Source organism: Macrobrachium nipponense, chromosome 46 (genome assembly GCF_015104395.2).
Source record: "Macrobrachium nipponense isolate FS-2020 chromosome 46, ASM1510439v2, whole genome shotgun sequence".
Classification (NCBI taxonomy): domain Eukaryota; kingdom Metazoa; phylum Arthropoda; class Malacostraca; order Decapoda; family Palaemonidae; genus Macrobrachium; species Macrobrachium nipponense.
Genome location: NC_061106.1, coordinates 34,428,962 through 34,443,750, shown reverse-complemented (window position 1 = coordinate 34,443,750; position 14,789 = coordinate 34,428,962). Strand labels below are relative to the sequence as shown.

The 14,789-nt window shown below is 37.2% G+C and overlaps 1 long non-coding RNA gene across 1 annotated transcript in view; it reads right to left on the bottom strand.

Moving 5' to 3' along the window:
* The window catches only part of LOC135214607 (uncharacterized), a 75,556-nt gene that overhangs the window by 1,465 nt on the left and 59,302 nt on the right, over positions 1–14,789 (bottom strand). The window contains exon 2 of the long non-coding RNA XR_010314437.1: positions 8,065–8,150. This is a non-coding gene — a long non-coding RNA (uncharacterized LOC135214607). The remainder of the gene's footprint in view (positions 1–8,064; positions 8,151–14,789) is intronic.

Below are 14,789 nucleotides of genomic sequence, written 5' to 3'. Positions count from 1 at the left end.
TGATATGCAGTTTTGGGGTATATTTTGCTTTCGTCGTGTATTAACATTCTTATTAATCCTTTCCTGAGTATAGATGGCAGGTGAACATCTTTCGATTTACTGCATTATTATCTACTGGGTGTGATGGATTCAACGTTCAGAAGCGACGTAACAACAAGATAATCAGGGCAAGTCACTGCTCTTTGAGTCTTGAGACGTCTGCTCTTTCTCGCGCTTAGCAAGCGACCGCGTGATTACATGGGAACAAAAGCTGGCCGGTGCCAACGACCTCATGCCTATATTGTGATGCCAAATGAAGATCCTCGTGCAACACATTTCGAAGAGGATTCATATTCCATCTTCCCCTCAAGAAACAGATCGCGACTTCCTGACAGCGAGTCTCGTGACGCGTTCTTCGAAAATCACTTTCCACATATAATTTCAAGCTGTTGTAATTATGTCGTGAGTCATCTGGAGGGAGACAAAGAGATTGTCCAGATTAAAGTTATGCGATGTTTTCCTTTGTGTCATGTACGCTGACATCCTTCTCCATTGTTGGCGGTTATTTTAGTGAATAATGATCGACAATCTCTCTCTCTCTCTCTCTCTCTCTCTCATATATATATATATATATATATATATATATATATATATATATATATACATACATACATACATACATATCATACATACATACATACATAGCGAATGTGTGTGTGTGTAATTTACAATTCCACACTGGATTTGTGGGGGGGGGGGGGGTTACATCGTAATACTATTAATAGTTATTTTCTCCTCCGTACCTTGACCTTACATAATCTTTGACAGTTTCAAAACTCGAGCTTCAAAATTTGAAAGCACAGTTGGACCACATGAGGAAAACGAAAGTTTCCGAAGCCCATCTCTGTGACTGTAGATTTGTGTGTGTGTACACACACACACATACATACACACACACACACACATATATATATATATATATATATATATATATATATATATATATATATATACAAAAATAGTGGATTTATCATCATATATAGTATATATATATATATATATATATATATATATATATATAGACTGTGCATTCTAAGTATGAAAATAATGTTCGAAGGCAACGAATTCTCCATGTTATTCTCTGCATTTCAAGCTAGTAAACAAATAGGCACTAGGTTATACCTAGTATTTGAACGCTCCGAAGAAAAGTACGAGAAGACTTCTCCCAGTTATTATTGATATTGATAATAACTTCAGTTAGTCCACGTTAGTACTCCATGCGATGTAATTAACTAACATTTTAAAATTTATCAGCAAAGTAAAGCTCATATTAACAACATCCCCTACTTTGAAGCTCCCGAACCCTTTTACCTCTGGTGTTATTGTTTCTATCGACGCCAACGAGAGAGAGAGAGAGAGAGAGATCGCCAAAATCATCAATACTGTACGTCTGTCAGCATGGGAGTAATGCCATTACCGTCATCATCATCATCATCATCATCATCATCACAGGGAACAATGACGCTATTTGCATTAACATAATGACCATTAAGGCCTGTTCTCATCGCCAGCGCTTCCATTAATACTAGTCCTGTGGCCCCTTTGCTTCTCAAGTGGAAAATCTAGACTATGAGGCAAATCGTTTCCAAGCCGCGTTAAACGTTGTAATAGTTCTTATCATAATCACTATCATCATCTTTTTTTTTATCATAATCACTACCATTATACCAACATTATCAAACCCATTGACATCGAAGCTGTAGGTATTGATGTCAAAATGATAACGCATGTCCTTCCTTCCCTGAAAAGTTGCAAAAAATAAAAATGAAGCAATGAGGATTCTAAATAATTAAACATCGCTTGCCTTAAATTATCACTTTGAACGTCCTTTGTGATACACTTACAGGAAGGCTAAAATACTTCTGCTTGGGATGTGGGTTCGAATCCCGCTACCGACATTCATCAGAATTCACTTCATATTTCTTGCGTATGGATCCAAGACTTCGTAGTGACAAGCGTAAAAAAAAAAAAAAAAAAAAAGTTTGAGAGGGCATTGGGTGGGTATTACCATATATATATATATATATATATATATATATATATATATATATATATATATATATATATATATATATATATACATATATATATGTGTGTGTTGTGTGTGTGTATAATATATCTTATATATATGATATATAAAAATATAGAATATATAATAATATATGTATATATACATTATATATCGTATTGGGTCGGTGTATACTAAATATATATTATAATTACTTAGCTATATATATGTATATATAGATATAGATTATATCTAGACATAATGCTAAGATGATAATATTTTTATGAGTTAGATACTATATAACTATATTATATATATAATATACAAATATATATATATATATATTATATAATATATATTTTAGAGAGAGAGAGAGAGAGAGAGAGTATATATAAGATCTGCGTATGTAACATAGGAAATTATTTTAAAAATCTCAGCTTCTTGTGTCTTTTCTCATCGTTGTCGTCAAGATGAGACTCGCACTAATGTGCGTGATCCTTGGTTGCTTTGGTGCTCAGGGTCAAATCTTTCAGGATAAACTGAATTGTATTTTCTCTACGTCACAGATTCCATCCAAGATCCGCGCTCGGAGAGAGGTAGTTGTGTTGTTGTGTAAGGCTCAAAGTCCTTTGTTGTCGGTGGTCAAAAGCGTCCTTTATGAACGCTGTCTTGAGCCAGTGTGCTTGTTTGTTTGTTTGTTTGTTTGTGTGCATAAGCGTGGCTCCGGCGTGGTCACGGTCGTCTTTCCTTTGTCCTTTCATTTTATTGGCTGTTTTGATTTTTAATGGCTTCCTCTCCTTAAATGTTCTTTATCCTGTTGTGTCGAAGCTTCTCGAATCTTTTTTATCTTTTTCTTTTTTGTATTCTTTCTGTAACATGTTTTGTGATGCCTCTAGTTTTTCGCCTCCGATGCCAGAGCCAGTTGATTATGTAAGTCATGAATAAAAATCTTAGAAGTAGTATTACATTTTTACGCCTCCCAAATAAGTCATTTCTTCCCATTATGACAACCCATGATTTGTGATTTGAGTATGTAGTCAGAAGAAGTGTTTGACATCAAATTAAGATTTTTCTGAGAAAATCATGAACTTAAGGTAAAATATGTAGGTCGGTGTCCTTTTCACTCGCCTTTTATGACGACGAAAAAAGAAAAAGAAAAAAACCTGATGCGACGCATGCAATGTTATAATATGTCTTGAGCCTCATCACAGCAAAGACGAGAAGATAGTAGACAATATATAGTCATAGAGAAACAAGAACAGAAACAAGAGAAATGTGGGAATTACTCTTAAAAATCCGAGCTAATTCCGCATTAACTGTCTAGTGGTCATTGCTTTCTTTCTGTCTGTATATAATGTAACTTCTTGAGTTAATATTGACCTTAAAACCATGTGTTCATAGCTACATGTAAAATTACTCATTTTTTGTATAATATCATATAGAAGTCAAATTGCTAATATAGCACTTCGTCATAAGAGTTATGGCAAATGAAAATGTGAAAGAATGTCCTCCACTCTATGAATAGTTTCTTCGGGCGGAAATGCAAATGCTAGCTGGATAATAAAAAATACTAATGTACCCCAGAGACAGGAGGTATCATTTTAACTTTCTTTCAAGCTTGTGGTACCTGCGCATTACCAAATTTCTGGGGGGGGGGGGGGGGGGGGGGGAAGGTATACCTAAAGCATTTTAGGCTTTTCTACTGGTTAGTAGAAAGGTATATTTAAGGTATGCCGAATTGAGGGTTGCGGCTGTTCATTATGTATTATGATTTTCATATATATATATATATGTATGTATATGGAAGTAGTGTATGTAGCATGTTTTTGTTATAGACACATTATGTAAATGAAAAAACTTCTTTAAATATTGCAAGCTTATTTTCATTAAAAAAAGAAAAAAAGAAATGTGCACTTCTAGGAGCCAGCTCCTTGTCATCAGAACTATTTTACTGTTCTTCTCTGCCTGATCATTGTCCTTCGTTGTGCTGATTTAGAAAAGACTCTTGCATTTTGAATGATACTCTTAAATCGTGGCTTATTTGCAAGACTTCGAATGATACTCTTAAATCATGACCTATCTGCAATACCTTTAAACCTTGATTAAAGCTGCTGTATTGCAGTTTTATGGGTCTTATAACAGTTCCATGACAGTTACTAGTCCAGAATCCACCGTCAGCTTTTGAAGTTATGTTCCCTTCTGGCTTCTGGTGCTCTTTCCTTCAAGATCATTCCGTGTCTTCACATCCTCGGTAGTTATAGTACCTTTAAAATGCTATTGTTAACATCCAGATTCACTCACCATCTAGTTTCCAGGTGAAAGTGCAAAAGTACCTTTATTTCTATATGAAATTTCTCATTTAGAGATTTCATTATTATGCTCATTACCGTATATCCAAATTACGAGTAAATTAGGTCTCTAGACAAAATTCTCGGTAGTCAACATCGTAAGACTGGACAAAAGAAGCTGATTTTACTGTTATTCTTATTCATTTCCCACCCCCACCCCCCTCATCAGCGCAAAGATGTCACTGAAAAACACAGACATCAGCGACGATTGCATGCGGGGGCTCATTGATAGGAATGAAGGGGTATGTACGGTGTAACACCCAAGTGCACCTGAAGAACTATGCATTTTTTCATAACTGGATTGACTGAATTGCTTGATAGCTTTGTAATGGCAGAGTCTCTCTCTCTCTCTCTCTCTCTCTCTCTCTCTCTCTCTCTCTCTCTCTCTCTCTGGTCCTCAGTACTAACCTTGATTCTCTATTGTGCTCTTTTGTGTCTTCGTTTAGAGATAAGGCTTTCACATGATTTTGAACTCACGATTTTTCTTTTGTATGTAAGAGAGAGAGAGAGAGAGAGAGAGAGAGAGAGAGAGAGAGAGAGAGGCTTTCTAGAAGAGTGACCATTTTCGCGCGCTATTGAAACGGTCGGGCCGGTGTAGAGAGGAATGTCGGGTCGAGTGTTCATTCGTTTTTGATCAAGCGGGCCATTTATTGTGTCCAACGCCCTTTATTGTCTCAGCTGGACGTGTGATCCGCGGTTGTGAATGGAATTGAACATAGGCCATTATGTTTCTTCCTTTTTTTTTCCCCCCTTCAAGTAATAATATTGCGCATGCCGTGGTTAAAATAGCCTTCGAAATCGATGAATCGCCGACTGATATTGTTTTTTTTGTAATAGTACCATCAAGATCAAGTTCTTCCAGTTGAGCTTGTACTTAAGGGACCCAAAGACATTTATTGTTGCTGTCTGGCTAGGAGAAATCTTTTTAAATAGTAAGGTTAAGATGGTAATTAATACCAGTGTTTTGGTAGCACTTGTATAACGAGTTTCATCTAGAACAGTAAAACAACATTTAGAATGACGTCTTGAGTTTCCTAGCTGGACAATATCAGGATGTGAAAATGAAAAGCTGTATGTTCTAGAGGCTTGTTTTTTTGGTAATTACGCCATATATTTTATTATCTTAATAATCCCCATTTCCTGTTACAACTTCTTTTTCCTTACGCACGTCATTTACGCAGATTTCGGCGCATGGTTTAAAAGAGAGAGAGAGAGAGAGAGAGAGAGAGAGAGAGAGAGAGAGAGAGAGAGAGAGAGAGAGAGAAGGAAGGAAGAAATTCCAGCTTACATTCCATGTTACCTTTGCCCTTGCATCTCCAGGGCAATAGAATTATAATTTTGTGCCTCAAGTACGAGTTTTTTTTTTTTACTTCTTCTTTGAACGAAAACGATAATTCACACAAGGTTCCCAGAAGTTTTATTCCTTGCTTGCCTGTCACTCAGATAGTCTATCTAACCTTTATCAGTCTTGTTTTTTGCACAATTTGAGTTATTCAGTTCTTTCCTGAACCGTGTTTTCGTTAGGTTTCCACATTTTCACTGAGAAAACATGAAGTCTAGTGCATGAGTTATTCCTTTACGACGGAGCTGGGAAGGGACTAGAGTTTTTTGTGCTGTTTTTTCGTCTGTCCGTCCGTCATTGTGCGTGTCACGCGTACCTCGTGGTACATGAGTAATAGTAGAATAATTTGCAACAGAAATCCATCCGCAGGCATGCTGCGAAATTGTCATTTGATACATAAAAATAAATGACAATTTTCAGTAATTCCGAGGGAGACTATTATGCACATATGCGCATGTCCATTAAGGTGTCTGCCGTAATTAGCTTAACATCACCGCTCCTCCTAAAAAGAATTTCAGTCAAACTTAAAAAAAAAAAAAGTAGACCACAAGGCATAGACGTGCATGAAGGGAGATCGCCCGTCTGTCTACCACTATGTGTCACTCTGAACATATGATGATTTTACTCTTGCACATATGTATGACTTCAGTGAAACTTTGGACAAATGCATACATGTGTATGATGGCCACGCATTTCCTCTTAAATGTTAAAGAAATCATGTTAAAACGTTCTACAAAGATAGACCATCATGTGTGTATGTGTGTGTGAAGGGGGATCATCTGATTCTGTCACACCTATCTTGTCATTGCAACTCGTCCTAACCAGTTGAAGAGATTTCCGTCACACTTAGTACAAAGGTGCATAATGGCATGGTGGAAGATTGTCTGTCCATCTATCTATCCATCTATGTAGCTGTCACGTTTACTATGTCATCGTAACTCCTACATTGTTGGCTGAATTCCAGTAAGAGTTGGTGCAAATGTAGACTATCGTTCTGTTTGTTTGTCTGTATGTGTGTATATGCGTAAAGCTGGCCATACACGTACACGACTGGCATCGGGTTTGTCCTGCCGGGATTAGCGCGCGCTCCAGTCCGCTTGGGTATTGCCCATACCAAGGTACCTTGGCCCATACACGCAGATGACCTGCCCTACGCATATTTTGAGAGGGCAGAGTTAATATGCAGTGGCCGTGTTCCCTTCAGTCCTGTAGTGTCCTGATATAGTGAGTGTTTTTAAATCATAGCACCAAGTAAAATGAAGATAAGTGCAATAATGATAACAACACTCTTGCAAGACGAATACGATCATGAAATATGCAAGAAAAATCGTAAAGTATGGGGGAAACCATGGTTAAGTAAGAGAAGTTTTATCATATGACTTTATTGAAAGAATTAAAGGAAAATAACCCTGAAGATTAAACAAATGATTTAAGAATGACTGATGATGTATTCGGAGACCTTTTATTCCTTATGTCTCCAAAAGAAAAACAAAGAAAGATACAGTAATGAGGAAGTCTGTACCTCCTGGGCAAAGGTTAATTGTAACATTAAGGTTCCTAGCAACGTTTCTTGGTTTGCTGTAAAGAGCAATAAATCAAAATACTACCACAACTTAGGCACATATAGTACATAGGGCTAAACTGCAGTTTACTACCGCGATGGGGAAAACTGCAGACTACTACCTCGGGGGCAATACTAGCCTCGTCGGGTTTGTCATTTTTACCCCCCCCCCTCCCCCCCCCCCATACACGATAAAGATCCTGTACGTGTATGGGTTGCTTAAGTTTAATCATAACCTGAATTTAGAGATAGAGAATGAAGGCCTTTCATGGAATGCCAAAATTGGTGACCTTTTGAGCTAGACCGTGGTGTACCTCGCTACAAAAAAAAAAAAAAAAAAAAAAAAAAAATAACTACTACTACTACTACTACTTAGGACATTTAGTTTTCACAGACAAATCATGGCTGAAGAAAATTGTATTAACTTATCCTCACAAGAACGTTAGCGGTGTTTTTTCAGCATTAGTCAGTCGGAATCCTCTTACAGAGAAGTAGGGTAGGAACGGGAGCAGATTCTTGTACTTATGAACTAGTTAATGGTAATGTCTTTTTTTGCAGAACTGAGTAGAGAAATATATAAAACCTCTCACCTTTGATGTTACCCAGAATTGCTATTTTGTAAGTTACCTTTTGGCTTTCAAGACATTTTTATTACGATTCCCTTAATCTTAATATTCCAACTCGTCAACATCGGGCTGTTTACTTATAGGACCCCCCCCAAAAAAAAAAAAAAAAAAAAAAAAAACAATGGAATAGGTTACTTTACCTGCCATATACTGAAGACTTGTAAATGCCATTTCATACAAGATTCCTGGTTACCATTTGTAGTCAGTCACTCCATTTGAAGTGTCCCTGGAATTAAGAGTAATGATAAATATTATTTGTATAAGAATTGGTAAAATCTGCGAATTCTGTTCATGCAGCTGTATGGTATATGACCGTATTAGATCATAGATATACCAGCACGTATTTACAGCTTTAATTTAGGCAAAAATGACCATAAGAAGTATTCAGTGGTTGGTCGAGTGTCATTAAGTTGCGATTTAAGTGTGTTTAGTGATACATACATACATACATACATACATACATACTATACATATATAACATATATTATATAGATATTAATATATATATATATATATATATATATTATATATATATATATATATATTATATAATATATATATATATATAGCTAACTGTACACTGCCCTTGCAATTTGCTCTTTTATTCAAAGCAGAGCTTACAAAATATTTCCTCCCATTTCAAGAAAAAAAATATCAAGAAAGTGTAAAGGTCTGTGGGAACCGCTTTGAATAATAAACCTGCACGCAACGGAAAAGAATGACTGAGAACATAACATAAGACGAAAGTCCTAGATATGGAGAACGGTGGATAAATCTGCTGGTAAATTGTTAATGAAACCGAATGAATTTGACTCTGTATCAGAATTAACGATAATATTGCGACGTTTTTATGTTTTATGCGTTCTCAAAACCGTTTGGAGGACAGATAGCCCTACTTGTCATGAAGTTTTAATCGTATTTAATTGCATAGTTTGCCAGCTGGATCTGGATAATTTGAACTTTAAAGAAAGTTTCGTTACAACTGGACCCTCAGCCGCCCAGGAGGAGAGATTTCGGTATATGCTAATGATGCAATTCTTGTGGACGATCCTCAAGACATCGCTTAAGAGTCATTAGTCATTATATATGTGTACATATATATATATATATATATATATATATATATATATCATATATATATATATATGTATGTATATAAACCCGGATATTGAAGTAGGTCACTAACTTTGTGGTAAACAGTCAGTTAGAATGGTTGTCGCATTATGTTGAAGATTCATCTGTCAGAATTACATTGTTCTGTGATGCAATTTTTTTTATACATCCTGGCACCATGCCTTGTAGAGTCTTGTCTTTGCAAGTCGAGTAATTAATGTACAAGATAATAAATGAGCAGCTCCACATTTACGTTCTCCAAGTTAAGGAATTTTATTTTTTTCACATACAAAGAGATATCTCTCTGTAATAATTGTTAAGCTGGTCTGAGATTTCTGGCAAGTTAGAGGTCTTCCTTGCGGCTTGTAAATTGATGCGGTATTATTTCAGACCTTTTCTTTATCAGATTGTTTTAAATTTTGTGGGAGGTGGACTTGCTTAGAAGTTGGGTTATCACTCGATTTATGTCATTTTTTTTTTTATTTAGTGATCGATTGTTTTTAGTATTATTATTTACAACAAGCATTCATGTGCAGTGCGGCAGTGAACTTACAAAGCAAGCTACTGTAGAACAGAGTTCCTGTTGTGAATAAAGGCACCAAAGCAACCAATGAAGTCTCTCTCTCTCTCTCTCTCTCTCTCTCTCTCTCTCTCTCTCTCTCATGGTATGTATAATAAAAAAAAAAACTTTCATAACATTAAAAGCATAAAGGATCGATCTAAAGGAAAATGTGCTCAAGAAAGAAATTCGAGACTAAGACTAGAAATAGAAAGTTTTAACAAAAAAAAGTTAAATGTGAAACCCAATTCACCCGGCAACAGAAATAGATACAAAGATCCTCAAACAATGTTACAAAATAGAAATGAGAGAGTGAATGGTGTAGTTAATTACCCAACAGACGGAAGTTTTTGGAGCCTAAGAAAAGGTCGCTGAATCTGACCGCAGTTTTGCTATTTTCTTGTTCTTTTTATCTTTTATTAGAGAAAATACATGTTTTACAGTTTTAGCAGATTTACATTCAGAATTTTATCCAAATTAACTTCAATTTACTAGAATTTAGCAAAAATTTTATCTTGTACTTTTTACAAAATCAATGTATTTTTATGTAAATATTTTTCTGTAGTTACCCATGTAAGGTTTTATCAGTATATATCAAATTTTTATTATCCTTGATTTTATAAACAACCTTATACCATCTTTTCCATCTTTTATTCCTATTCTGTGACTTTTCGGAGGCAACACAATTATCGTCATAATTATTCATTATTTATTTATTTTGCCATTTAGGGTACTCCTGCTTATATATGACTAACGTTTCTTGTTTGGTTTCTTTTCTTTTAGCGGGCAGGCTGCTGAAAGTATCGCATTGTCTAACGGAAGATAAAATGACTTAAGTTAGTAGTCTTATATGCTCACCATGACATGAACTAATCTTTTAATTATGTATGAACGTGCGTTGGCTTTTCATCCTGTTAAGCATTGATGAATACACGTTTTAGTGACGCAGAGTCAAATAGAAAATATCGGTGAATTCAAGGTTACTGGATCGGGTGTAGTTCCTTAAAGCCATTTATTGTCTTGTCACATTTTTTTTCTCTTTTTCAAAGCGTTAATATGCAAAACCTTTCATCATCTTGCCTTCGATCACTTTGCCAGGTTCGAAAACTTTATTAATAATAATATGCACTATCTTGCTCTTTAGGTTATATGGTAGGCTAAGAGAGAGAGAGAGAGAGAGAGAGAGAGAGAGAGAGAGAGAGAGAGAGAGAGCTACTCAACTTGGGTCTTTACTGCTACCCCCGGTGATGAGAGCAGTGTAAGTAAACATGCTGCTCACTCTGCCTCCCTGACGATCCCCCACCCCCACCCCACCCCCCAACCGCCTCCACCCTCCTCCCACCCCAGCAGCCATCCGGCCAGCTTAGATATTCGATTATAGATAAGTTGTGATCCTGCAGGTCTTTTTGTCCTAGAAATGACAGTAAACACGTTTGGGACAGCAGCTTCCCCTTTGTGTACGCTGCTGACTCCGCAGCTTCCGTTGTAAACTTTCTTGTTTTCAAACGCTCACGGAAGAGGAATCGCGAAATTAAAACTCTCGTGAATCTACGCTTCTGAGTTGTGCCCGTAGGAGAGAGAGAGAGAGAGAGAGAGAGAGAGAGAGAGAGAGAGAGAGAGAGAGAGTTGCCAACGCGAGATTTACAGTAATCTCCCTCTTGAGTAGTTGTTATTGTGCCAGTGGCAAGCATGACTGTCCCCCTCATCTCTCGCTTTACTTTAATGCCAACTTCTGTGCCCCCTCTCTGTCTCTCTCTCTCTCTCTCTCCTCACCTTCTTCCTCATCCCCCGCCTTCCTCCTCCTCCTCTGCTTCTTCTTCCTCCTCCTCCTCCTCCACCTCTCACTGGAGGCGCGGATTTATGTTTACGCTAACAGCGTTTGATTCATGAAGAGAGTGCTGCAGGTTGCAGGAGAGCACCATGCCATCACACACACACACACACACACACAGTTCTTGATTTAGCCAACGTCTTGTGCTACTTATGATTTTGTTGTTACATTCATTCGTTTTGTCTCAATTTTGCTTTTGTGGTAACGGTAACTTTTGAGCATTGTTGAGTTGAATACGATTTCAAAGAGGTCGTTGTAGCAACCATCTTCACTACGAGGGAATCGCTCTCATTATCCTCCCTAAGACTAGAAGAGTCCGTTCTTCTTGTAATGCGAATTTGAATTTTTCTTCGTAAGAGGATATAGTTTATTGGACGCCACCTCTCATCCAGTAAAATGTACTGGTTTCTTTTCATTTGTTTATTTTGTCTTTTACTTGCTCGTGATGGGATGGCGCCTTTCTTATTAACTGTGCACGTGGGTGTTTTATCCCTCCGTTTTTGAGGGCCATTTCTATTTTATTCTTGGCCACTGATTGAGAACTGGGGTAATCGATCACGTTATTCAGTAGGGTTCGTTACGCGAGGTAAGGATCAAGGATCAACAACTTGTCTCGTACCGCTGAGATTCGTTTTTCGGGTCTTTCGGCAAAAGGACCCTTTCATAGAGTGTACGTTTTATGAGAGAATGGCCTTTCAGACCCTTCGGCCAGTCTATACCATTACCCAGTCTCTTTCAACTACAGAGAGTGTCTTAATTACACGTAACCTATTTGCCCTTCTCTACTACATTTTTAAACCATCATTGAATTACCATCACTTTCAGCTCCAGGTAGTAGTTGTCATTGAGTTACATCCCATCCTCCACCTCCCCCCTTCTCTCTCTCTCTCTCTCTCTCTCTCTCTCTCTCTCTCTCTCTCTCTCTCTCTCTCTCACATAGGTGGTTATAGTTTGAGGGTGGAATTTAAGGCTAAATTAACATACTCTACTCGGGATGTGAACAGATTCGACGTAAATGAGCTGTTACTTATGAATAGTGAGATGTTTCAGATAGATGTCAGCTTACTACCGGGGGCGACTTGTGCATGAGAAAATTTCTTGAAATAACTGTAATATTATATGAATAAGTGCATCATCCCGTATTCTGTAGGAAATTACTGTCACGGAGTGCTTTTGATATTACGTATGAATCCATAGTCCTTTCTTTATACATTGTTATTGACAGACTGCTTTTAATCCCTTTTTTAAACCCTTCACAAGAGGTCCAGTTACGGTAGACTGCTAGAGTTTCCAGGCACACAGAACACACGTTTATATTTTACGTTATTCAGTTGAGACTTGAATATTAATGAGGTTGGATCGTTCAATGTATATGTTATGAGAAGTAGCTTGATGCTTTGTTGCGGGACCGACATAGAATAATAACGTCGTAATGCATATTGTTCGTGAACATGAAATGATGTCAATATCCATCGGGTAACATCTATATCTTCCTTCTCCCATGGAACACATTTCGAAGAAAAGATGAACCGTTTATTCTGAGGTATAGGGACCAAAAATGATTTGGTTTTTCGTGCATTAACTGTGTATTTTTTAATGTACTACTCGTGATTATTTCACTCTACCGTCTTTTACATAGTATATGGATTGTTCAGTATTTACATCAGAGCATAAGACAGAGAATCCACGGGATTAACATGAAAAGGATAGTAACGTTAATATAATGCTATATTGGAACAAGTTTACATGTTCCAAAGATTTCCTAAAATAATATATAGTATATATACTATATATATATATATATATAATATATATATATATAATGTTATATGAAATAAATATAGATAAGGATAATCTAACAGTATGATAACTTTTTTCCCTCGTCTAGAGCCTACAATAGCAACTCACACTCTATTTGTTTATTTTATTTATTTTTTATTTTATTAGAAACAAAGACGCAATAATAGCTAGATCAAGCTCCTTCACTGCCAGGAAAGCTTATGTTAATAGTTCTCCTTATTGATATTATGACTTCGTTTTAAGAATAATCAGGTTTATTATTCATGAGATATGAATCAAGTTATGAGTCCAGAATTAAGTGGTATAAAGGGAAAGCAAAGTCTTTGAGCATTGAGAGCAGAGAATTCGATGGAGGCAGCTTCTGTAGGGATGTGAAGCCTCTGGCGCACAGCGAAGACGGAGGAGTGGCTGTAGCCAACATTCTATAAGCTCTCGTGAGCAGTGTCTAACGTAATATCTGTAGAACAAAGGGCAGCAACCATCTGAATGTGTTGCGTTGAATTCTGGCCATAAGAAGTTGTTGCCATTAGACGGAAGAAGCCTTTGATTCAGCCCCCTCAAGAAAAATGGTATATAGATGCTTTCTCAGATATGAGAGCACTCCACACAAGGATGGATAAGTCCCACTTAAATACAAAAGAGCTACTTAAAAGGGAACTGCGCGAGGCATTTTAACATTGCTCCCATCTTAATAGAGGTGGACATACTATGGCCCGTGATGATATTTTCCAAGATATTCTACTATTTATTTGTAACCTAAAAATTCTCACAGGCCGGAGGATTTAAATTTTACAAATTTTAGACCATTATAGTGAAGCTAGAATTGTGACTTAAGGAGATAGCAAGGGAACTGGTATCGATGCCTCCTAACGAACTATGTATCGTTTGACCTATGAAGTGATCCTGTCAAGACCCGCTTTGGTTGTATCCCCCAAGATTAAGAGAAACTGAGAACAAAGTTCCGAAGACGGCTAAGAAGGAAAGGGGAGCATCGGTGGATAGTAGGTCCTTTTCTGTTGACGACAAGGGAACGGTCATCTGCATGGAATAATTAGTTGAAGCCCCCACTGCTTGCTCTCGTTAGCATGACTTTGACTCGATTGTTGAATTTTGGGGTTTGTAGTTGCTGAAGGAAATTAGATATAGTATTCATTCGCTTGATAACATTTCTGAAACAAGAACATCAACTTTAATTTTTCTGAGAGAAACTTGTTCATGTATTACAACTGGTATTTTACTACTAGGTGAGTGATGATACTTGATTGCAAAGTGTGAATAGATTACTTTGTTTTTTTAATGTAAGTAAAAATACTATTTTCAGACGACATAAAATACTAAATTCCCGCGTAGGGAACAGTTTTGATAATTCCATAAATGGGGGGTGGGGGGAAAAAAAGGGGGGGGGGGGGGCAAAAAAAAAAAGGGGGGGGGGGGGGGGGGGGGGGGGGGGGGGGGGGGGGGGGCTCAGGAGAGAACGTGAAAAAGATTAAAGTTCTGGAAACGGAGAAATTTTCGCAGGTACCTAAAACAAGGAGGTCGTGTCCGATGGAGAATTTTCCTCG